The 26,900-nt window shown below is 40.8% G+C and overlaps 1 pseudogene; it reads left to right on the top strand.

The window, feature by feature from the left end:
* Positions 1 to 20,003: 20,003 nt before the first annotated feature.
* On the top strand, positions 20,004 to 21,717 carry LOC147889897 (uncharacterized; annotated as a pseudogene).
* Positions 21,718 to 26,900: the final 5,183 nt, after the last annotated feature.

Below are 26,900 nucleotides of genomic sequence, written 5' to 3'. Positions count from 1 at the left end.
GCTCCATATCAAGGTGAAAGCATCATTGATGGATGCTGGAATGGAATCACTTGAATAGCTGAGTGCACTATGGCATGCATCTACGCATGCTGGAGAAAATGTGAGTGCCTCATACTAAGGACTTACTTGCTATAAAGCTGCATGATCACTGCTATTGAATTTTTGCTATGTATTTGCATCTGATGTGATAGTACATGGAGTCGGATCCATGCATGAATGTGATGGATGTATATCACTAGTATCAAAATAATGGGAATGCATCATGGTGAGGTCTTACCATCAAATGTGCCTCACATTGGCTTACAAAGTCAAATATGCATGATTAAAAAGCATGGGTTGATCCATGCTAACATGTTGTAAATCTACATCTGATCTCTCAAGACCAATTAGGCTTGAATCAGTGTCATAAATCAGTACATACCTTGTGGCAATGAATGGTCAAAGTAGGTTCTCTTTTCACTTACAGTTATTGGCTAGTGTATCATCAACTGTGTGATGTGAATAACTCTATGCTGGAGGTGGTCTAATATTCTATGCTAGAGGCTTACCTATGTATCGGCGACAGTGTCTACCCATGAGAACATTGTAAGAGAGCTGCCACTGGGGTCTTATGCTCAAGCTGCCATTGGGGACTTATGTTGAATCTGTCAAACTTTGAACCAAGTCATATAATGGAGGAACATGTGTATGTCAAAGATCAAGCCTGTAACATAGTGGGGTGACAACTATGTGTCGGGAGTAGCCAAGAGGCTATACAAGCCTGATGGATATGTGTAGGAACCAATGACAAAAAATAGTCAATAACTCTACATAGGTGGCATATGACTATACAAGCCTGATGGATATGTGTAGGAACCAATGACAAAAAATAGTCAATAAATATGACTCTGCATCGATGGCATATGTGTGTGCAAGATGAATGCACCAATCCTAAAATTGAGGAAGATCACTTTGCCAAGTGTCACAAATCCCTAATGTGAGAAGAAGTGCCAAACTTCCAAATGTACTGAGCTAGTGTCAGATGTGTGAATGTGTACCGATGATAGACTCAAAGGGACAGACATCACTGGGAACTAATTGAGTAATGTGGCAATGGATTATTTGGCTTGGTGGAGTTCAATCTCCTCTATAGATGTGCTAGTCTACATCAAGACTTACACATCAAAGTGAAAAATGTAGCAAAATGAATTTTAGTTCATTTTTTGATGGGTGGCTACATTGGATCAGGAGGTGGTTCCGATGAAGAGTGTTCAATGTTGCTAACAATGTGTGGATAAGTCAGAATGTAGATGTGAAGTGCTCCATGCATAGAGCATGATCTGGGAAATTATTCTTTGTTTTTGAATTACCTCAATATTCGATTTGGATCAAAAGTTATGGGTGATAGGCGGATAATATATGGATAGCATTTTAGAAGTATTTATGCATAGTTAGTGCTTATAGATACAAAGGGTCACCACCTATCAGGTGTACCTTTTCAATCCCACGCTTGGAAATGTATGAGGGCTAGAATGTGATGTTCTAAGATTATGAGTTGTGGACAGAGATTTTTGCTCTAGTTTAAGCACTTTACATTTTGGAATGACTATTCCTTTTTCCATATGTGTTAATGTGTTCTTTGTGATTCAAATAGTGTTGTGAGTTTCTAAATTACATTACAATGATGTTTCTCTGTGCAATCCATAATGGTACTTCTACATTCTGTATACGGTATAGCATTGCACTCTGAGTTTTTTGTTAGTCTAGAATACTTTTGCAGGTTTCCAATGAACTCCAAAACAATGGGCATTTGAAATTTGCACCACATTTAGTCCAAGGAAGAGTCCAAATTGATGATGTGGCATGTAGTGATGTGGCAGTGGTGACATGTGCCTGTGTGTTCACATGTTGATTACAAAAGTGTGCATGTGTGGCACTATGTTCTTAGGTGGCACTTGGTAATGTGGCATATTGATTGGGCATGTTGTTGATGTGGCACTGCTGAGGGCACCACTGATGATGTGGCACTATTGAGGTGGCCATTGATGACATGCCACTGATGAGTCACTAATGACATGGTTGTGATGATGTGTCACTGTTGAGCTGATAGATGATCTGGCTATGCCAAGACACCCCATGATGTGCTCATGTGTGCCTCATTCCACTTTGAAGACACTCTTGCCCTTCTTTCGTTGTGGCACAGGTTGCATTTGTAACGTAATAGCTCTTACTAGATGAGAGTACACAAAAGTTTGAGGACTCTAATGTAATGGAATAACTATGGCCTCTCTTGGATGTCTTTTTGTACCAAAAATCTCCAACTACTACATCCCACTTCTCATAGGTTGTTCCCCAATGATCCTTAAATGCTTCCTCAAACTTGTGCTTAGGTTCTGTTTACTGCAACACAAAGTATGGGTCATTTTCCTCGTTCTCTCCAAAGGCAGTGATAACTGCAAACTTATCCTCCTCTTCCAGACAGTCATAGTGAGGTCATCAAAACTCTCCCCATTGTCCCCAAGCTATGGTAAGTCATTGTTTATCTCTCCATTGTTTGTCACTCCATCTGAACGTAGAGGGAAAGCTTCAACTCACTTCCATGTCTTCACAGTTGCAATGTTTTCACAATTGTCATGATTCCCTATGATGCACGTACTACAAAAACAAGAAAGTTTTCTTGTTTTGTGATCAGGTGGTTGTTTGAAAAGCCCCATATGTTGTGCAAACTATGAACTCCTTTAATTTTCTCGCAATCATGCTGGCTTCTCCTTTCCACTTCATCCACTTTCACTTCATGGAACACTCTACGCACTACTAAGGCTTTGTTTACTTTTTGTTGAATGTGCCCCTATGGAGAGGTTGGCTATAAGCCATGTTATAGCATCATGGGCATCATTGAGCTTTTCTTGAGCGTATGTTAATTGGTGTTTAAATAGAGCTTAATAACTGCACCACATCCATCATGTTCACCCTTGCCATGACTAGACCCCAAGGAATTCCACATCATGTCTACCGATCATGGATTTGAACCTTGAGACAAAGTAGAATCCATGGGCTGATTTAAATTGAGAGGCAATAATTTGACCACACCCAATGTTGTTTTATATTTTCTGCATGGGGATCTTCTTTTTTCAACCATTCCCAATGCAGTAGAAAAGCATACTACACAAATAAGGTGTCAGGTTCCCTATCATCCGAAATGTAGAAATGGAATGTGCATTGCACTGACCTGGACTCCTATGAGTCAGCAAGCAGATTGGCATCAGTCATCATAGAAGAATCATACAAATGACTGTATGTGATATGCACAAGAATTGTTATCTGCTTGTTGTACTAGTGAGCACTTTGTATCTCATCTTGTTCTTGAAATGAATAATTTTCTACAAAACTATGACAAAGACAATAGTGTCATGGGGAAAATTGGCAAGGCATGTCCTGAACTACTTATCCTACCAGCTGGCTGTGAAATTGTGAAGCACATATTTTGGGATGTATTGAATCAAGTGACCTATAAGCTCCCTCAGATGAGTGCTCTTATATGATAGTAGCCATCTCTTTTTATCAAATCCTTCGACATTGACATTTTCAAATCTCCTCCATTTTAGAGAAACATTCTGTCATTTCATTTGGACAGACATGAAATTCAGCTTTATACTACAATGCTTGCATGTGCCATGATTGCATTCAATGTGGTTCCACTCAAGGTCTCCCTTTGGATAGACCACTGGCTCCCATAGAGACCTTAGGCTACCAAACTTGGCATTTCTTGGACACATGATGAGGATCCAGTTGGCCTACAGATTACACATTCATCGGGGAGACATGGGCAACGATCCACACGGAGCAATACTCCAACATGACCACATCTCAAGTCATTCATAGCTTGCCGCAGGATAGGTCAAAGTCTATGTGTGTTTTGCATCAACAAACATTCTTGTCTTTGAGTCTCCTGATGTACCCAAGCTAGGTCAAAGTCTATGTGTGTTTTGCATCAACAAACATTCTTGTCTTTGGGTCTCCTGATGTACCCAAGCTACGTCAAAGTCTATATGTGTTTTGCATCAACAAACATTCTTGTCTTTGACTTTCCTAATGTACTAGGGCTTACAATAGGATTATGATCCATAAACTTGAGATACAACTCCCTCTTCTAACCCAACATGTGGGACAAAATGGTACACTGAGCCGCCTTTTTGAACTACTATGAGGAAAACAAAACAAAACATAGTATGTGCAAAAATGTGGTCTAATTAAACTAATCAACCTATAGGAAAACAAAACAATTTCAGCCCTCGAGTTGGTTTAATACAGTCACATATAATGAATCTAATAATTAAACTAATCAAGCTACTAGCAAAACAAAAAAATTTCAACCACCACGCTGGTTTAGGATAGTCACAATTTTAGCCATCAGGCTGGCTTAGGACAGACACAATTTCAACAACTGGGTTGTGGTTTAGGACACGGTCACAATTTCAACCACTGGACTAGTTTAGGACAGTCACAATTTCAACTACCAGGCTAGTTTAGCCTGACAGTCACAACTTCATAATTAGACAATAATAAGTATATCGCTTTTCATTTTTGAATTTCGCAATTAGAAAATAACAATATATTGCTTTTTATTTTTAATTTCACAATTAGACAATACCAATATATTGCTTTTCATTTCTTTATTTATGCTCACCCACAATTTCAATCAATAAGTTGTTGTTTGACTTGAACTAGCACCGGGTTGGTTTAGGACAATCACATTAAGTCCAAGTCATCCTGCTCTAGAAATTAATTGGTATATGACCCGAACAATAGGAAATTTAGGGCCGGGTTATAAGAAGGAGTAGATGATGTAGTTGATCCCATAGTAGGCAGTAAGAGGAGGAGAGGCAGGCAAATAGGAGGCAGAGGGAATGCAGAGGCAATAGTGACTCTAGTGGGGGGCAAGTGGGGGGTGATAAGGGGGGAGATCATCTGGAGGGGGGGGGAGGGGGACTTGTAGTGGGGGGTGATGAGGGTCACTGGAGCAGCATGCGCTGAAACTAAGGGGCTACCAAGTTTTGATGCTAAGCTGATGGGTGGACTATGGGCTAGCTATAGTATTGGCCATTGAAAGTGCGGGGCCGCCAAAAGTCCTGCTACTACTGTATTGGCTCTTGAGGGTTTTGGCCCCTAACATTGGAGGGTCTAACTAGACACCAAAGAATCTCTTCTATTCTGAGGTATAGGGGTGATTTTTTTAGGCATCCCCTGACTACTTTCCTTAAGACTGAGAAGCAATCTCATGCTCTACCCTTGACCACCATGCCAAAACTCTCCTATTGGATTGAAGGATGGTACAAAAATCCTTTGATAGCCTCAAGAAGTAGAGCATCACCAAAAATCAAGGCATATGTTGGGTTGTGTCCATGTCATCAATGGTGAGCCCATGGTATCAAGGAATGAGGTAGACCAAGTGTGGGTCAAGCAGGAGAGGCTTCACTCCACAATGATTTTGGTGGTATTACCCGAGGGGCCACTATGTAAATACCCCTATAGCATGTGCAATCAAGAGGTGTTAAAAAAACCCCATACCTATGGATTTTCAACCTATATACACCCCTTCTATAAATTCTAAGATGATTAAAGTATCCCTTATGTATGGAAATTTTCACTTTTTGAATTAAAACTCCTTATATATGTATATTTTTTGTAACTCCATAAGAATACAAAACCCCTTCCATTGAATGCATATGCTATCTTACATATTTCTTAGTGGCCCCCCAAGTGGTTTTAGAGGAATTCAGCTAGAGAAAAAAGACCCCCCTCCCATAGATGGTAACCTCTTGAATGTGGTCACCCTTGAGTGCTAAACTCACCTAGATCCAATCACACCTAGCTCCTCATATATGTGAGTATGACTATCCAACCCAATAGTGCTCTATCTCCAAATTGGTTCTCATACAACATTAAACACATTTCTTCTCAACTTTCTCCATCCCCAATCTAGGAGCTCTTATATGATCATGATACAATTACTTTGCAACAATTTCCTCTGTCAAGATTTGAAGGATGAGGACCATCACTAAATTTAGTCACCATACACCCCTATGCCTGGTTGTGTAGGCTCCCTTAATCTCCCAAGTATTCACATAAGTTTTCCATATTATCTAGCTCACCTAATGTTCTCTCTCACACTTAACTCCAAACCACATTCTTGCATATGTAGTAGCGTATACTCTCAAGCACTATGTTTTTTCCAAACAGGTTTTCCTTAAAAGGTAAAAATATAGGCTTCTAGATTATTAATGCTTGAATGCATTTTTTATAAAGAAGTCACAACCAAAGCTAATGAGATTGTTGAGTTAAAAAAGCTATGCCTTAACCATCTAATTTCATTTGCATCATGTGTGTGCATGCGCGTGTGAGTGCATGCATGTTGCATGTGTAAGGAAGACTTTACAACACTCCTTTGCATAGTGAAAAGACAAAAGAGTGAAGCTAGACAATGAAATAGAACAAATTAACGAAAAAGTTTGTACAAGTGAGTGAATCCCTGTTTGTAAAGGAAACGAGTGGAGGGGGGTATAGAAATAAATAAGGAAAATACTAACAATATGAAAAAAAAGGGGGGAGGGGGGGGGTGAGTCCATAGCGCAAAGTAAGCTAAAACTAAGGATTAAGGTCCTAATATATAGAAAAGAAATTAAAACATTATAAAAGGACATATGTTATGAAAGAAAGGGGGTCTTAGAGTTTAATGAAATTTATATGAAAGCAAAGCAAGGCAAAAAAGGTTTACATAAAGTAAGGAAAAGGGAGGATTGTAAAAAAAGAAGGGGACAGGGTTTTTCTAGAATAAGAGAGGGGGAGGGGGGTAGTTAATAAGAATTGCTAGGTAAAAAGTAACCTATGAATCCTCAGTTCCAAGGAGAGGAGAAGGCAACATGTTGCTAGATTGAGTGGCGATGTGCAGCAGACGAGGCGTTTAGTGAGTGAAAAAAAGGGGGTCGTTAGCACAATATTATGGCACCATTGAGTCAAAACTAGTGGAGGTTCGTGATGGAGGAAAGGAACTCCAACCTAGGATGGGATAGCAAGCCAAGGAGCTCAGCTTCTACTAAGAGAGCAAGAGCAGAGGCTGAGCCATAGAGCCGCAGAGTCACAGAGGGCAATGAAGACAGCGTGCGGGAGGACAACTATGGCTGTGGAGTCACATTAAATAGGCAAGCCAAGTCCGGAGTTTAGAGTTTAGTAGATCGTCAGGGATTAAAAGGCCATGAAAAGGCATGTAGTTATAGCCTTTATTGATCCTACCATTGCGTGCTAGTGGGAGATGCAATACCTCACTAAGAGTGTATTTAAAGGCAACCAAAGTCGGGGCTGACCAAGTTTTACGTAATTCCTCTAGTGTAGGTTAAGGGATAAATAGGAAATAATTAGAGTTATATGTAGGCAATAATTAGAGTTGTATCTAGGAAAGTTTGCAATATGGGATACATAGGAAATAATTAGAGTTGTATCTAGGAAAGTTTGCAATTTTAGAAAAGTCTAGGATACATAGGAAATAATTAGGGAAAAATATATATTAGGAAATAAATAGGAAAATAATTAGGAAGAGTTTAGAAGAAAATAGGAAAAATTAGGGAGAACTACGAAATAAATAGGAAAATAGGCTTAAAATATATATAAATTAGGAGACAATTTTAGGAAGAAAATTAGAAAAATTGGTAGGAAAAATATGGAGAAAATTAGGGGAAAAAGGGGGAGGGGGAAATTTTAAGAAGGGAAATGTGAGGGAAATGAATGGAGAGTGGGTGAAAAAAGGGAAATAGTACGAAGAGAAATTGAAAGAGGGGTTTGGGGGGAGGAGGGGGGGGGAGTTGTCGGGGGGAGAACTAATGAGCAAGTGACCAAACCAATGGAGGAAGGGATAGTAAGTGTGTGTGTGTGTGTGTGTGTGTGTGTAGTAGTAGTAGACATTAACAACACTCCTTTCATAGTGAAAAGTAGAAAATTTTAGAGTGAAAAAAGAGAAATGTTTTAATAGAAGTACTTTGCAATAAATATCCACAAAAAAGGAATAGACATCATTAAACGAAGAACAATTTTTTCCCAAAAGAGATAAAGCGAGTAGTAATGCTTTGAAAAGTTGTTGGCAAGGTTCCTCACTAAGAGTGTATTCAAAGTAATCAATACCTCACTAAGAGTGAAAAGTAGTAAGCGGTACCTCACTAAGAGTGTATTCAAAGGCAACCAAAGTCAGGGTTGACCAAGTTTTACGTGATAACATATAGAGGGGGGGGAGGGGGGAGGTAGGTAACTACTACAAAGAGAGAGGGAGGTAAAATAGATGAAAGAAAAAAGGTTGGGGAGGGGGGTAAATGATGAAGAACCTGAAGGTATATGACATGTTGATGGGCTGGCACGAGGAAGTAGAGGATGTATAGGCATAGTCTGTAGTAAAGAGGCACACGGGGGCACTTGGATTCGAAGCACCAGCACCAAAATCAAACAGTGGTGGGGAAAGGAAAAATGTAGCAAGACTGCAAGTAGACCGGGCTTTTTGAGGGGTAGCGTAGCAGTCGAGGCGAAGGGAGCTTGGAGGCTGGAGTAATAATACTATCACAATAACATAGATGGCGGGAGTTTAGAAGGTATGGGAGGCTCAAGGGAAGACCCAAACAGTTTGCACAGGCGGAGGGGAGGAAAAATAGCTGAGTCAATGGGTTTTAATAAGCAAGCACAAGCAACAAGGCTTGAACCTTGAAGGAGCAGGGGGTGGGAGTACGGGGGGCATGGCATACACAGGCGCGTAGTTGGAAGCTGTTTAGCAATGATAGGCACGAGTGAGCCAAGGAGGAGGGCTTATATAGGTGAGGGAGTCTAAGTCAGGGAAGCGAGGTCAGGAAAGAGAGTCGAGGAAAGGGGAGTCGCGGGTTTTGGGTTGGTTAGGGAGTGGTTAGCAAGGATAATTAGGAGGGGATAATTAGGAGCTAATTAAAAAATAGAAAATTAAAATAGGAGATAAGGGAGATAAGTAAAACACTAAGTAGGGATTTAAAAAAAGAAAGTTAGAAGATAGTAAAAAATCAAAAAAGAAAAAAGGAACATTAATTTAGGAAATTAAGGGAGATCAAAAAGAAAAATTCAAGGGAAAAACATTAAGGAAATAGGAAAAAATTAAGGGAAATTAAGAAGGAAAAAATTAAGCAAAGGTTTAGTGTTTTAGGGGTAAAAAGTAAGTTACAAAGTAGAGATTTATATAGAGAATAAAGAAAATAGAAGATAAAAATTTCCAAAAAAATGAGTAAAAATTTAGGAAAAGGGACAAATTTGTTTTAAAAGAAAGAAATTAGGGAAAATGGACAAATTTGTTTTAAAAGAATAGGATAGTATGTGTGTGTGTGTACATGTTGCCTTGTTGGTTGTTTTGTCAGTCTGCTCCTTGTAGTGCCACATGCTGGTACTTTCTCTTTGCAATAGCTATTTGTTCCAGTTTTCTCTTTGCAATGGCATCTGTTGTAGTTTGCTCCTTTGTTGTAGGCTTGCCTTGTCGTGTTAGTTGGCTTGAGGCATGCATCGCATCTTGTTAGAGGAAACTTTGTCATGTGTTGCTTTTGGTATTTGGTTGACATATCTATCTTGCGAGATGTTGTCATTAAAGTGATCAACTATGGTTATAATAGACCTCACTAGAAATAAGGCTCCAATGTGTTGGAACAATCACATCGGGATTTCACTCTTCACACATCTATCTATCTGCTTCTAAGTCCACAAAGGCTGTGTTTGTTGTAGTAGTGTGCCACTGTGCTCCATTACCAGCCCTTGGCAATTCATTTCTAGATTGACTTGACCTCTCCTAGAAGTCGTCATCAGGCCTACATTATGTCTGCTCACGTTGTCGTCATCTATTGGTACACACACATGCATGCATGAGTGTGCATGCCCACACACACATGCACACACACGTGCACACACACATGCACACACACATACACACACATGTACATCTCTCTCTCTATGTATGTATGTACGTATGTGTGTGTGTGTGTGTTTTGTGTGTGTGTGTAGGTAACTACTACAAAGAGAGAGGGAGGTAAAATAGATGAAAGAAAAAAGGTTGGGGAGGGGGGTAAATGATGAAGAAGCTAAAGGTATATGACATGTTGATGGGCTGGCATGAGGAAGTAGAGGATGTATAGGCACAGTCTATAGTAAAGAGGCACACGAGGGCGCTTGGATTCGAATGCACGAGCGTCGAAACCGAACACTGGTGGGGAAAGGAAAAATGCAGCAAGACTGCAAGTAGACCGGGCTTTTTGAGGGGTAATGTAGCAGTCGAGGCAAAGGGAGCTTGGAGGCTAGAGTAACAGTACTGTCACAACAACACAGATGGCGGGAGTTCAAAAGGTATGGGAGGCTCAAGGGAAGACCCAAACAGTTTGCATGGGCAAAGGGGAGGAAAAATAGCTGAGTCGATGGATTTTAATAAGCAAGCACGAGCAGCAAGGCTTGAACCTTAAAGGAGTAGGGGGTGGGAGTACGGGGGGCATGGCATACATAGGCGCATAGTTGGAAGCTGTTTAGCAATGATAGGCACAAGTGAGCCAAGGAGGAGGGCTTATATAGGTGAGGGAGTCTAAGTCAGGGAAGGGGGGTCGGGAAAGAGAGTCGAGGAAAGGGGAGTCAGGTTTCGGGTTGGTTATGGAGTGGTTAGCAAGTATAATTAGGATGGGATAATTAGGAGTTAATTAAAAAATAGAAAATTACAATAGGAGATAAGGGAGATAAGTAAAATACTAAGTAGAGATTTAAAAAAAGATAGAAAGTTAGAAGATAGTAAAAAATCAAAAAAGAAAAAAGGAACATTAATTAGGGAAATTAAGGGAGATAAATAAGAAAAATTCAAGGGAAAAACATTAAGGAAATAGGAAAAAATTAAGGGAAATTAAGAAGGAAAAATTTAAGCAAAGGTTTAGTGTTTTAGGGGTAAAAAGTAAGTTACAAAGTAGAGATTTATATAGAGAATAAAGAAAATAGAAGATAAAAATTTCCAAAAAAATGAGTAAAAATTTAGGAAAAGGGACAAATTTGTTTTAAAAGAAAGAAATTAGGGAAAATGGACAAATTTGTTTTAAAAGAACAGGATAGTGTGTGTGTGTGTGTGTACATGTTGCCTTGTTGGTTGTTTTGTTAGTCTGCTCCTTGTAGTGCCACATGCTGGTACTTTTCTCTTTGCAATAGCTATTTGTTCCAGTTTTCTCTTTGCAATGGCTATCTGTTGTAGTTTGCTCCTTTGTTGTAGGCTTGCCTTGTCGTGTTAGTTGGCTTGAGGCATGCATCGCATCTTGTTAGAGCAAACTTTGTCGTAGTCGGTTAGGCTCAATTGGGTGGCCGACCCAGTCCACCCAAAACAGTCAACTAGGGGTCAGTCCCGAAATAGGCCATCGACCATATGATAGAACCGATGCGCAAAATAGAGCAACTGACCTATGGTTGCCGTTCGGCCCATAGCCATCTGGGATCATCTGAGGCTCCAAACGGGCCTCGCAACTTGAGAGTGGGCTGCCCGAGGAAATGGTCCGTCTACCCTCAGTGCGGTCAGTCAAGGGATGCCTTCCCGCACTTGCATGTAGCCTAGTTGGTGGTGTGCCAACTCTATCTGAAGCCGTCCAACCATCAGGCCACACATGGCCCCCATCTGGTGTCCAAACCAGGACCTACCGGATAACCGAGCTACTCAAATGCCTTCTCCTCATATGGGGGGCTTACAAGTAGAGTTAGCTGGTTCCCGCATGGTTACATGAGAGTGGAGCATTGATATCTAACAAAAAGTAAGTTACAAAGTAGAGATTTATATAGAGAATAAGGAAAATAGAAGATAAAAATTTCCCAAAAAATGAGTAAAAATTTAGGAAAAGGGACAAATTTGTTTTAAAAGAAAGAAATTAGGGAAAAATGGACAAATTTTGTTTTAAAAGAACAGGATGGGGTGTGTGTGTGTGTGTGTCTGTGTGTGTACATGTTGCCTTGTTGGTTGTTTTGTCAGTCTGCTCCTTGTAGTGCCACATGCTAATAGTTTTCTCTTTGCCATAGCTATTTGTTCCAGTTTTCTCTTTGCAATGGCTATCTGTTGTAGTTTGCTCCTTTGTTGTAGGCTTGCCTTATCGTGTTAGTTGGCTTGAGGCATGCATCGCATCTTGTTAGAGTAAACTTTGTTATGTGTTGCTTTTGGTATTTGGTTGACATATCTATCTCGCAGGCTGTTGTCATTAAAGTGATCAACTATGGTTCTAATAAACCTCGTTAGAGTTAAGGCTCCAATGTGTTGGAACAATCACATCGGGATTTGACTCTTCACACATCTATCTATCTGCTTCTAAGTCCACAAAGGCTCTGTTTGTTGTAGTAGTGTGCCACTGCGCTCCATTACTAGCCCTTGGCAATTCATTTCCAAACTGACTTGACCTCTCCTCGAAGTCGCCATCAGGCCTACATTATGTCTGCTCATGTTGTCATCATCTATTGGTACACATGCATGCATGCACGAGCATGCGTGCCCACACACACATGCACACACACGCGCACACACACATGCACACACACACATACATCTCTCTCTCTCTCTCTCTAAGTACGTATGTATGTATGTGTGTGTGTGTGTGTGTGTGTGTGTGTGCGTATGTGTGTGGCTATATATATAGCTCTTTGCAATGGCTATCCATTGTAGTTCTCTTTTTCTATAGTCCTGGCTTGTTGTTTATGCATTGTAACTCTCTCACATCATCCCCCTCTTTTGTGTGTGTGAATGTGCGAGTGCATGCATACACGCACACACACACATCTCTCTCTCTTTAGAGTAGATCTAGAGAGATATATATATTCTACTCATTGTGTGTGTGTGTGTACAAACATACTCTCTCTTTATGCATGCTCTCTCTCTTTCTCTCTGTCTATCTCTCTCTCTCTCTCTCTCTCTCTCTCTCTCTCTCTATCCATCGATCTATATATATATATATATATATAGCTCTCTACAATGACTATAATTGGTAGTAGTTTGCTCCTTCGCTATAGGCCTTCCTTGTCAAACCTTCTTTGACTTTATGTTTTATGTCGTGCCAATTTGGTTTTAGGCACCCACAGTTGTCTTATCAACCTTATGCTTTGTGTTGATTCATCACAACTCTTCTATTGGTGCTATTGGTTGTAGTTTACTCCTTTGCTATAGCCATGCCTTGTCAAACTATCTTTAACTTTGTGTTTTATGTCATGTCGATTTGGTTTTGGGCACCAAATGTTGTCTTGTCAACCTTATGCTTTGTGTTGATTTGTCACGGCTCTTCTATTAATGTGTTTCTTGCAACTTTCTACCCTTCACAATGTGTTGTCTTTGGTGCTTGGTGGACATGTCTGCCCCTCTCTCATTAAAGGCATTAATTGTGGTTCAAATTAGTCTTGTTTTAGGAATCCTACCTGGGCCTTCCAATATCTTTCCCTTAATCTAATTCTCCATGTTATTCTACTAATATATAGCTATTATCGACTCAAACAATCACATCAAGATTTGGCTATTTCAGATGAGAGAATTTTTAAAAAACCATCGAAAAATAAAATTTTAAAAAAAATCTTTATGGGATCTACATTGTTACAACTGGTTTGGTGTCTATTTGTTGACTTGCACGTCAACCACCCATTATAGGAGAGCCGAGTCTATGTAGACTACTTTAAGTCTTTGATAGAATCACACGTGTGTGTATGCACGCGTGCATCCATGCACATGCATGCATCTATGTGCGTTCATGCATGTGTGCGTGCCTACATGTGCATGTGCGTGTGCATGTGCGTATGTGTGTGCATGTGTGTTTGGATTTAATAATCCCATCAATAAATGAACTATACAAATAATTCAATCATTTGGATAATTATAAGAAGATGTATGGATTGAAATTCTTTTTTAAAAACTAAATTGAAATAACTTTTGAGACAAAATTGTAATCCAAAAAATTGGTACAAAAAACAAGAGGACTGGCAATAAAATTTTCGTTTATAGAGTTTACAAACTTAAGCAAAGAATTAGTACAACGGTGTCAAATCCGTCAAGTAGTCCAAGCTCTGAGGTCAGGGTCTACTTACCTACCACCATCCAAACCAACCAGTGGTTAGAACAATGAAGTTAAATTTGGGTAGACAAGTAATGCCTATATTTCCTAGCGTGTTATCGCTTTACCAAAGAACAAGAACATACCTTTTAGAATTCTAAGAAAGAAAGGAGCTTTATAAGAAATTGGCACGGCTTTACAATCTTTAAAAATGATAGAGTGAAAAAAGTCCTAAGGGAGGTAATCCTCAACCCTTTAAGGGCCAAATAATTACATGGTTTAAAGCTAACCAAGGTAACAACCAAAAATTTTCTTACAGCTGACCATACCCATTAGTGAAAAGCATACCAAGAGAATCTAACTCTTTAAGACAAAATTACAAGGGGGGTAGTCCTCACCCTTGTTAGGAAAGAAAACTAATAACTAGCAATAATTTTTAATCAATAAAAAGCGAGTCAAGTAACGCTTTTCTTTTTTATTTAATTATTATTTAGTTAATTTTTTATTTAAAAGCATATAGGGGAGCTTTAAGAAGTTGACATCACAAAAAAATCATAAAGGATAAAGTAAGTGATCATTAAAATAAAGTATAATTTTAATAAATAGATTAAATTATCTTGGTGGAATTATCTAGAGACATTAATAAATTACACATAGAGAGTAATCTATAATCATGAAAGACTATAAATGAGAGCATTAATTAAAAAGGAAAAAATCAAAATAAGGGGTTGTCCATGCCTTTGTGTTAATAAGGAAATAAATGCATGAAGAGGGGGTTCAACAACATCCTCTCTTTATAAATGCTTAAGCCAAATCATAAACACATAAATTAAAACAATAAGTAAAATGTAAACATGGAAACTAGAAAACACCTTGCCTTTACAATCAAGAAACCTAAGAAAAGGAAACAAAACTAACAAAAGAAAAGAAAGAATAATATAAATAAAATAAAGTCTATTTAAAGTAAAAGTATTAGATAAACTTAATAGAATTAACGATCCCATAAATAAAGTAGAGTTTTAAAATGGCGGTTCACCACACCCATTTTATGACAATAACAACAAAAAATTAACAAATGAAGGGGGAACTATGCAAAATATTAAAGCCTACAAGAACCTAATAAAAACAAGGGAATCAATAAAACTTAAAGAGACCAAGTCAACCGTATGGTTGACTCGGTCAAAAACACCTGGACTGCCATGCAACACGTAAAAGGGCACAAGGTAAGAGTACTGAGGCGAGAAAGGCGCAGCAGACGACAGTTTTAAAGAGGTCAGGAGTCAAATAATGGCAGACCACGGAAGCAAGGAGGGCAAGGAGGGTAAACCACGGATGATCGCGGAGCTGGAGCGGGCAAGGAACTAAGAAGGAGACCCAGCTCCTACGAAGCGACTAGTTTGAAAAAGTGCATGGTGAGCAAAAAGACGGCAATCATGGCAGCAGACTTGAAGCAACCAGTGGTGATCAAGTGGCGCAAAGACCAGATCAGTAGCGAACAGCAGGGAGAGGCGGTCGAGTAGACCTGAAGTGAAGCTACTTCACAGTTACGTAAATGGAAAGAAGACAATTATGGGAATAAATGCAACGCAGAGACCATCCAACTAGGCTTAAGGTGAGTGACCCAAGGGCATCGAATGGTCGCGGAGCAGGTAAACTGACATAAGAACAAGTCAAGAAGGTGAAAGCAAGAAGCTTAACGCGAAGAGCACCTAACGGTGAAGGACTGCCAAGCGGAGCATAAGACAATTACCTTACAAAGTGTCGAAAGAAAGGGACCGTGGAGGAGATAAAAGGCATCAAGGGGGGACGAAGCGAGAAATGCATCAGCCATTGAGGCAGGAGAAAGAAGCGCGGTGAGGAGGTGTGAGAGTAGGAGGTGAGTATAAAACAAGAGGCAGTGTAGTCTGTAGGTTCTGTAGGTGCAAAAGCGTCCAAGAGCAAAAGTTTAAAACGCGCAACCTCTTCGGCGTTTCAAGAAACCAAGCTTCCCATCAACGTGCAAGAACGAGGGCAGCGAAGGAAAGGTGGTTTTTTAAGGGGGTTTTGTAGTTTTAGGTTATTGACTAAAAGTAATAGTGTAAATAATTGTACGTATAAATAAATATGTGTAAATAAGTGAAAAAATACAAGTATATGTGCAAATTATGATTAAATAAGTTCAAAGTAATATAAAACTAAAACAATGGGCAAATACTTTTTATTTTAAATAGGGGAGGGATTAGAGTCTATATATATATATAAAAGCCACTAAAATCACTAGAAAATTAGTGTGCCAATGCATAAACGGTGCCTTTGCATAAGGGTGGTGGTGCGTAATTAAATAGACTAAGAATATAGAAAGAAGGGGGGACAACAAATTTTAAGACAAAGATGGGGCAAGGGGGGTTGGGGGGCCAATAATTATGAAGGGGGGTTACTTAATTTTATATATATATATATATATACATATACATACATACATACATATATATATATATATAAGTTTCAATATCTATAAATAAATACAATTATAAGGTGCAAGTAAGGGGGGTTTGGGGTTTGGTTACTAAAAGGAAATAATGATTTAAATAAATAAAATAATAATAATTGTTTAAGAAATGAAAAAAAAGGGGGTTTTTAGGGATTTGGGGGGATTTAGGGGGAAGGGGGGGGATGAGAAAGACTGTGTTTGTGAGTGAAAAAGTGTGTGTGTGTGTGTGTGTAACGAAGGAAGAATGTGCATGTGTGTATTACAAGGCCAAGTTAGTGTGTGTGTGTGTGTGTGTGTGTGTGGAAGACAATACAAAACCCATTTGCATAGTGGACAATGGGAAAAAGAGAGAAACTTATAGAATTAAGGAAGATTTTGAGCAAGTAGGTAAAAAGCCTACTAATTTTTATAGAAAGTACACAAGTTTTGGTAAGAAAGGAAAAATATTTTTGCAAAAAATTGCAAAACAGTTGAGCTTGAAGAAGTCCCAGCAAGTGTCACTTTTATTGAAGAGAGAGTTTGCATACCTACCACCATCCAAGAAGGAAACATCATAAGAACCAACTTAACTTTGGTTGGGAAGACATGTGCCATAAACACCCCTCCCTTGTTATCGTGGTCACAATAAAATAGAAGCTTAACCAAAACCTTAAACAGCTCAATGTAGAATTATAAGTACAAAAAGCTGTGTTTATAAATTGTGGAATTATGAAGGGGAAGGGAAAGTGTTAAAAAATTTAATCTAAATAGCAAGAACATGGAGGGTGGGATAAGAGTGATAGGAAAAATAAATCTTTATTTTAATTAGGAGAGGAAAAGTTATTATTGGGATAACTAGGGATGGGTTCCCATCCCAAATGTAAAATAAGGAATTCGACAAGAATGCCCACTCTGTGTTCCTAATTTCTTCCTCAAATTCTTCGTGCTTCTAGAGCCACTATGCATTCCACTCCCTTTTCACATCCTCGTCCACGTCTCTCTTTTGCCAATGGACACGATGAAGACACCCAAACCTTACAAGTACCCATGTGAGAAGAAAGTTTCTTGCACTCTTGGATGTGGGATGTGATCTAGCGGATAGTGGGCATTGGGCGCAATCAACACAAGGGGATCAGGGACAGAGGGATATTTTTTTCCACCTACAAAGATTTTTTTTTAAATTTAGCCCAAACATTCATTCTCACTCCATGCCTTGAGATTATAGACCTTCAAAAGACCGAACTACTGATAGTGAATGATTGTAGCTGGTCCTCGATGCACTCCCACATGATTGTCTTGTCACAAGAGGCGCTCAATGGCATCTCTCCAAGGACACCCTCCTCGTCATCATCCTCGGACTCCTCTTTGGCCGGTCGCTTTGGTGCATGTCGACCTCCTCTGCCTTTGCTGTGTCGTCCCTGGGAAGGGGGTATGCTCACACTTTCACTACGCTCAATGGAGGAACTATCCTCGTTTTCCTCCTCCTCTTCTTCGATTGAACTCTCTCACATCACAAGTTTCCTCTTTCCTTTGGAATCCTGCTTAGAAGCGCCAGCAGTAGCCCCAACAGATGTTGCCAAGGCTCCACGGAGTTTTGAGGATAGGCCTAAAAATCGATGATGCACCGATGAGAGTCTACACATCCGAGGGATCGAGCCGAATCGTCCTTCTTCGTCTACCTCCCCCTTGCCTTGAAGTAGCAGCCTTGGGACCACACAGTCTTCCTCTTGCAAAAGTTGCACCCCCCGTCGGAGGCATGTCCTCATCATCAGGTTGGGCTATGTCATCAAATCTCTATTCACAGAAATTGGTAAAATGGGTTTAGGAAAGTCCAACAAAGCCCACTCTAAGCTGATGAAAAGGAAGGACATGATAGAAGAGCTCACCTCTTGTTAACGGGCCACACCAGTACGTGTTCTCTTTGAGGTCCACTTCAGCCCCATCCTTGTTGATTCCTTTCAATGGGGCCTTATCATACATGCACAAAATGATGACACCGTTGTTGAATCGAATGCCTTCTTACTCATGTGTCTGAAGGATGTGCACTGAGCCACAAATCGTATTTGTCATCATATAAGATGATGATGTCATCTCACTTGAATACGGGTGATGCCATTCTTGCTAGGATGCAAATTGAGGATATGGTACAAAGTTCAGGTTTGCAAGACCTACATTCATGGCATAAAAACCCTTATTACAAGACAAAAAAGAGAAACATAGGGGGGGAAGATAGAGGCCTTTTTGAGGCACGGAGAGAGAGAGAGAGAGAGAGAGAGAGAGAGAGAGAATGAGGGAGGGAGGGAGGGAGGGAGGGGGAGAGAGAGAGAGAGAGAGGGGGGGGGGGGAGAGAGAGAGAGAGAGAGAGAGAGAGAGAGAGAGAGAGAGAGAGAGAGAGATATGTGTGTGTGTGTGTGTGTGTGTGTGAGAGAGAGAGAGAGAGAGAGAGAGAGAGAGAGAGAGAGAGAGAGAGAGAGAGGTACCTTGATAGCTCACTCACAAAGGGGGGGGGTTAGCTTTTCCCAAAAGCATGTTTTTTTTGTTTTTTCAAAAGCTTGCTTTTTTTATAAAAATATTTTTTAAAGGAAATTTTTTTAAAAAGGGGCCATGCTTGGCGCCCTCCAATGGGCGTGAACTTTGCCCTTTTTTTTTGTTATTTTCATCCAAAAAAAAGCATCAAAAAGTCCAAAAATGAAAAAATTTGCACAATTTTTACCTCCTACCAAAGACGGCCCTGTTTGAGGGCCTTCCACTCCGAATTTGGCCAACATCACTAGCCTTTCTAAAATTCGTACGTAGATCTAGTTATGTCGTTGATTTTTCTTCAAAAAGTTTGGAAATCGGAGTTTGTACGCAAAAGTTAGGTGTTTTTCTATTTGGCAAAAATTCTATATGATTTTTACTAGTTTTCATGTTTTTCTATAGGCTAGCTTGCCTTTCACACGAATCACCTACACTTTCTAATTGTTGCATGATTGCAATTGCTATGCCAAGAGCCAAGATGCTCATTTTTTGGGGGGTTTTTAAAGCTTTTTTTGTTTTTTGGGGTGGAGGTGGGGGGTATAGCTGTTTTTTTAAATATTTAACAACAAACAAATTTAAAAAAATGGCATCTTCACCCTTACACCTATTCTTGCATTAAATACTCATTGAATGCTATTTGTCAGACATCAACTATATAAAGACCCCCTACCGCCCCCCCACATATCTCTCAAGTCCTCCTCCATACCCTAGCTCTTTGTCCTTCTCTCTCTCTCTCTCTCTCTCTCTCTCTCTCTCTCTCTCTCTCTCTCTCTCTCTCTCTCTTCTCTCTCTCTCTCTCTCTCTCTCTCCCCTCCCTCCCTCCCTCCCTCCCTCCCCCTCTCTCTCTCTCTCTCTCTCTCTCTCTCTCTCTCTCTCTCTCTCTCTCGCTTTGTCCCCCCCCCCCTCTCTCTCTCTCTCTCTCTCTCTCTCTCTCTCTCTCTCTCCCCCTCTCTCCCTCTCTCTCTCAGATCCCTCTTAAAATGGCCGGCCCAACTGGTGCAGGGTCTAGCAACCTCAACGAAGTGCAGATCTATTTGAACTCCCTCTCGTCGGAGCTAATGATATGATATGCAAATGGCAGAACCGTTGTGCTAAGTGAGGATGACCCCATGATAGGCAAGGGCATTTGTGTGATGGCCATCACATATGTAAATGGCTGCCTGCAGACTACGCAAGTGGAAGCCATTCAAGAGAGTGGATTGGGGCAGTTGTACATGCTGAACACGGAGTTGTCGCATGACTATGTGCTGGAGAGAGGAAAGAGTGCACCTGCCCATGCTCCACCCACAATAGATCTCACCCAAAGCCTAGCCAATTTGAGGCAGAGACCATGCAAGTTGGACCCATTATTTCGAGAGCGAGGGAAGGCAGCCATTGCACAAGCTACACCCACAATAGATCTCACAGGTAGCCCAAGAAGCTCGAGCTCAAGGTCGCGAGCTCGAAGCCATGTTGAACAACCATTAGGAGGCCATCTGATCGATGATGGCAATGATACAGTAGCCGCAATGGAGGGTCCTCAAGCAGTCATTAGCATGTCGTCGAACATCAGGTCTTCTGGGGGACGTCATCGACTACTTCATCAACTGTTGCATAATTCAACCACAATGGAGAAGTTGATGGAAGTTCTGACAATGTACAATGGGAATGTTGCATTAGAACTGCCGCCCATGCGGCATGGAGCGAGTGCAATGGACGGCATGGAGCAAAAGTATGACGGCCATTGCTAGATGAAACCAACGTCGACAACAATGACATTTCCTGGCAAAGTTCATCTTCGCAGTAGGGGTATGGGGGAACTAGAGTGTACAAACCCCCTTTGCTTTGGTAGGTTGATTAACGGATTGTCAAACCGCACTACATGGATAGGTCAGTCCATAGCACACCCATTGCCGAGAAATTTAGATAACATTGACTATGTCTCTTTGATTGCGTGTTATAACCTTCTCTCATCTGGTGTAGAAAAAATGAACAACAACATTCCGGTTGTTGGAATGTCTGCTACTGGCTTGGAAACTTGGTTTGTTTCTTTTGCAAAAGGTCCCCCATTCTTTTGAAGCAATGCGAATGTGTGGCGTACTACATGATGGTGGGCCCCAAAATGATGACTCTTTTTCCACGTGGGCACACATAATCAGGAGGTGCAAAGATGTACCTGTAGAGCCCACATAAAAGACCTTAGGTGCACGGTCGAAGAGATGGTGAAGGACTTTAGTGCATCAAGTCCTAGACACCTACAAATGGTAGTCGCAAAAAAAAAAGTCTCAAGTGCCCACATCCACGATCCGGGCGTCTCCCTTACGGATAATGAGTTGATGGCAATGCTTGAGGAGTTGGAGCCTCTTGTCCAAAAGCACGGGTAAACCATACAGGGCCAACTCAATGGCAACTACACGCAAATGTGTTTTCTTTGCATTCTTAGAAGCAACATAACACGTAGTCGAATGGACAACCTGGCTCAAGTTCAAGCATATGGTACGTGGTGCTCGTGCTAAAAGTGATGAAGGCACAGAGTCCAGACTCTTGAAGCTGAAGCAAAGATGTGCTTACAGATTTTTCCATGGGAGCCTCTTCCGCGGTCAAGATGTCGATGATGAAAGCAAATGCTTTATCTTCAAGATGTCAACAACACGGCTTTCTTCAAGGGTAGATCTGGTGAACCGCATGTGCCGCATTGGTGGTGGAGATCTATAAAATAGTTGGATATGTTTTAACCATGTACGGCACGTATGTGGGTGGACAACGATGGCTGCTCACGTACATGATCCAAGGTAAGGCAAATGCTAGTATTCCTACATTCCCTCTAGCACCAAAAGGATGATGCGCTTATGCCTAACTTTAGTCGTATGATGCAGCGTCCAGGAGTTGATGACTGTTGCCATGTGCGAGATGAAAGAGGAGGACACAAAGGCTCAGATCATTTTCTAGTCGAAGCTAAATGATGTCATGGAGAAGTGTAGGCACCCCACTGTAGACTTTAAAGGCTTCATGGCAGACGAGGCTAGCGTGAACTAGAGGGCAGTACGAACAATCTTCAATAATGGACCATAGAACGTGATGCATGGCTGGGAAAGGTCTTGCCTTTTCCATTGGGAGGAAAGCCTACAGATCCACACGTCCCAGTATGTGCATAGAAGCTTCCAAGATGAGCACAAACGCATGTGCCGATTGTTGTGGAGGTGTGTGCATCGACAGAGGAGGATGCAACCACACAACAAAGGTACATTCGGTCTTCGTGGGCCACAGGGAAGGTTTTTGATTCAAACATCCCTGTGATGGATTGTTGGTTAAGCTAGTGGCATGTTCGATATCTGTGTTGGCGGAAGTACTGTGTTGGTGTGAGTATCCATTGACAAATACAAATTTTTATTTTCCCACCAATTTTTGCAAACGAACCACTCACTGTACTTCACTCTTGATAGGACGCGGAGGACATATCGCACGTGCCCACGACAGATCTTGCTGAGCCTGTACATGCAAGTTCGTTGGCTACTGAAGGATTAAAGGGGACATTGAATCTGTACGATGCATGTGTCAGTGACTTGGCCAACGCATTGTTGTAAAGCACCAAGAGACACATTCATTGGAGGGAAGTACCATGGTGCCCTGGCTCTAGTGCAGAGAACCTTGCGAGGCGAGCTCAGCAAGGGAAAAGCCCAACCCATGCAGCAATGTCGAGGATGGTGGAGGGTGTCATAAACGACACTCCTATGCATCAAGAGCTTGAATTTAGGGGCGACAACATAATAGACAACTCAACTTTGAAAGCGCAGTGGAACAAGTGGAAACGGAGCCCACGACGGTCAATACATCTCTGGAGAAGGTAGTGGAGACTGAAGTTCACAATATCGTATGGGCAATTAGAAGGATTCCACCATGCAATAGAGTGTAATGTCAAGGATGCTAGGGGCACGACAAGGGAAGTGCAATAAAAATATCAAGAACATAGTAGTAGGAGTCCCAGCTCCATCCTTTTTGGGGGATGATTGAGTGGTCCACCTTGCAAGGGCAACCAAGCAATCAAGCGGCTTGCGAAGGCAATACATGCGGTTCTACAATGACCACATGGACCATACTTGGAATATATGCTCCTCGATCAAAAATTCCCCGGCCAGAGTTCTGCAAGTATGGCTAGTAGCTCGTGGAACAAATCTCACTGAGAATGAGATAAACTCCCTAGAGACGGGAGGATTTGTTCTACACAAGGCACTGATAGAGTGTCATTTAAATGCATCTACACCAAGATATCGATCGGGATCTCAGAAGCTGCAGCTACAAGGATCAATTTCGCCCTCGCTCTAGAAGCAACAGTAAAGGACCACATGAAAGCCTTGAAACATGAAGTTTTCAAGATAGAGACTGAAAACTCTAGAGTGATGGGGGAACGTAATAATGTCGACGTTGCCAAGAACCTAGCATGTAGTTGTCGGGATTTCATGGATCGAGTGACGGAGGGGAAGGCATTCCTTGCATGCAAGCATTTGTATTTTGTGTACCTCCGCGTGTTTGGGATGGATGCCAATGCGAACATGTTCATACACCACCAACCCACGCTTTCAGATGACAATTTGCAAGTCATTTTTGGCAATAGGAGAAAATTTCCCAAAACCCCAAATATGTAGAAAAACTATTTATTTGCTTTTTTCCTTGGAACATAATTCCAGGCGCAATTATGTATCATACACCAATATCGTGGAGAAATTTGGAGTATTGTGTCCTTTGTAATGTTGGGTTTGATTCACCAAAAAAATGTGTGATTAGCATGGACTTGAATACATTGCTTGTTCTTCTTTCGTAGAAGTATTGTTGTTCTTAATGATTTCTTCTTCTTACACAAACTGGAGCACAAACCTTAAACCATCATTGCTAATTGGCCAATGACTGCAAAACCCCATCATACAAAAATAGAATGCAAGGCTTTTGAGTTTACAAAGCACATGCCGTGTACAATTGCTAAAGACAAGAGAGGGAGAGAGAGAGAGAGAGAGAGAGAGAGAGAGAGAGAGAGAGAGAGAGAGAGAGAGAGAGAGAGAGAGAGAGAGAGAGAGAGAGAGAGAGAGAGAGAGAGAGAGAGAGAGAGAGAGAGAGCAGTTTGAATATGGTAGGAACAATCCCAAGATGCCTCAAAGGCATATTCCATGATCCAAGTGTTGGACACAAGTGGACTCACCTTGAATAGTTGAGAAAAATGTCACAAAGAGAGAGAGAGAGAGAGAGAGAGAGAGAGAGAGAGAGACTAATTGGAATAAGAAATAGTGGCTTGCAAAAAAAAAACTAGCTCCAAGACTCGCTCGAAAAACTCGCTCCTCGCACACTCCTAGCCAACAATTAGCAAAAACTAATCATGAACATGATAGCTCTATGTCAAGGTGGCAGTCAACGGAAGAGGGGGAATCAGTGGGTCCTCAAGAAAGAGTTCGTTGGGTAGTTGGCTCTCTTTTTTTTCCCAATCTGCACACCAAACTCTACAATAGAGGAGGTCTACAGAGAACTTAATAGGAGATGGGCTTGGAGATAGTGCAGATATTTAAGCTTATCTAGATAATGATATCCCAAAAAAAATGTCCACCTTGCTCTGGCTGATCTTACATACGGTGGCAGTCTGGACTAATGCTAGAACCTTAAGAATAGGAAAAGGGCATGGTCAATGTAAGAGATGCCCAGGAGTTAGAGAAGATTTCATCTTTTTGTAGCCTACCGTGAAGAACCCTTAAATCGGAAAGCTATTCTGCTAGGAGATGCTACCAAAGTTAAAAGCGACATTTGGCTTCAGACTAGAGCACATGCGGTTTGGTTTATATGGCTTGCCAATAATAATTTTTAGTTTAATAATATTAATATGTTGGTTGACACTCTTTTTGGGGAATGGTGGGACAGGAACAAAAGCGTCTCAAGAAGCCGTTGCAATGTACTCCCAGCTGAATATGGAGATTGAGGCACACACTCTCAATTGTCAGGAGGAGTTGCATACAATGGTGGTTAAGTACCCAGTTGAACCTGATCAACATGTTGCTACCAAGGAGATACTACTCTTCACAAAGCTAGACCCTGATACCTTGTCCTTGGAGTTAACATCTTCTCTCCATGTTACTCACTTCTTCGAAGCTCCCTCCCAAAGAAATTGCTACATCAAGATACCCCACCATTGCTTCCAGAGGGCCAAATACCAGAGAAGCCATATCTTCACCAAATATCAAGGTCAAGATACCCATTGATGCTGCTATAAAAGGACTAGCTAGAAATGTTGTTGCGAGGTTGCTACCTCTAAAGGTTCCACTAAAGAAAGAGAAACTGCTAAGGAAGCCAAAGATGCTCAGAGGAAGACCTCCATTTCCTCAAAGGTTAAAGATGAAGAGGAGTAATGACTATCAGATGCTATCTCTCTTTTTGTTTAGTAAGTTTGCTAATACTCTCTATGTGAATGTTTTTTTAATGAAGACTCTTTTAAGATTCCAAGGATGTATAAAGATTGATACGTCAATAATATACAACAACTTTTTTCTACCCAAAAAAAAAAAGAATAAGTCTTGTGAATGGATAAGACACTACATATCATCTAAATGTCAATTGTGGTATTCGTATTCAAGAAAATTTCACCCATGGTTTCACCAAGGTCTTGTTGGGCCTTGACCACAGCTTCTGCTTGTGCCTAACACCTTAAAGTTAGCACATGTTTTAATAAACGTGACAGATTACTATACAACATCAAAAGATGAAAAGAATTACAACATTTGAAAAAGAAATAAAGTTGGAATAATTTTATGCAGGACCTAAATCAAAATTTTGCAGTTAGATTAACCTTTTATTTACTTGGTTGTTGTGATGCCTCATGCAAGTCATGCTCCAAATCCTATAAATGGTCTTTGTTGTTGATGAATTCTTTGTCTTTCTCCTTGACTGGTGGGTTGATTATCTCAAGTCTTTGAACAAATGCACAAAATCTCTACCTTCAACACGAAGAATGGGAACACATGCAAGGGACCCTCAAGCATGTCTCTCACCAGGCCGTTGGAGCAGTTGGATAGAGTCCTCTTCTCTGCACATTGTAGTTTAGGTTGATTTGTTGTTGTTGAAGCTGCCGATGCCTCTGATCATTTTTCTCATACAGCATCTAGAGCCTTTCGGATGATCTTCACAATCGCATCAACTCTTACCTCTTGCTCCTTGATTCATCTCGAGTTACTGAGCATCAAGTCGACCTATTGCTTGTCCTCCTAGTGATTTGACCTAAGCACTACATCCACCTCATCTCCCATAGCAAAGCTCGGGTTCTTCTTTCTGCATAGACTATGTGAAGCTTTACTTGCAATTTGGAGAAAACCCCTGATAGCAACAAAGTTTTTCCTTTGCCCTTGCGTCCTCCTATACATATTGTGCAAAGATTGGACTCTTGATAGAAATTCAGAAGATCATCGCCATGTAGCTTCCAAGATTTATGTGCTCTTGGTACAATTTGTTGTTTGGTCACTCCAGTCATTGCAACGTCTGACGAGGATCCAGTAGTGCCTTCTCGCATGATAGATAGGGCTGGCGTCTTGCAACAAATAGAGGCCGTTCCTAGCTTCGAAATGGCAAAATACAAGATGGAGCTACAAGTCGAGCAGAAGGGTCTCTCGTTTTGCGGATTCCAAAACCACCCACGTTGTACATACAGCGAGCAGGCGAATAGAGAATGCTAAAAAAAAGCTTTTTTGTTGCTTTTTCTTTCTTCTTCTTGCTTTCTCCTCCAATTATAAAGTATAGAACGTGTACAACTCAAACCAATCAACCCGTATAATTGCGAGACGTGGCTCAAGGAAGAAAACTAACTTGCCTCTAGCTTAAAATAAATAAAAGTATTATTATAGTCAACGGAAAAGTTAGACTAGAACATTGGG

This window comes from Dipteris shenzhenensis, chromosome 19, assembly GCF_047967505.1.
Source record: "Dipteris shenzhenensis isolate YYH24624 ecotype China chromosome 19, Dip_SZ_1.0, whole genome shotgun sequence".
Classification (NCBI taxonomy): Eukaryota; Viridiplantae; Streptophyta; class Polypodiopsida; order Gleicheniales; family Dipteridaceae; genus Dipteris; species Dipteris shenzhenensis.
Note: the sequence above shows the minus strand (reverse complement) of the source record. Positions and strands in the feature narration are given on the sequence as shown.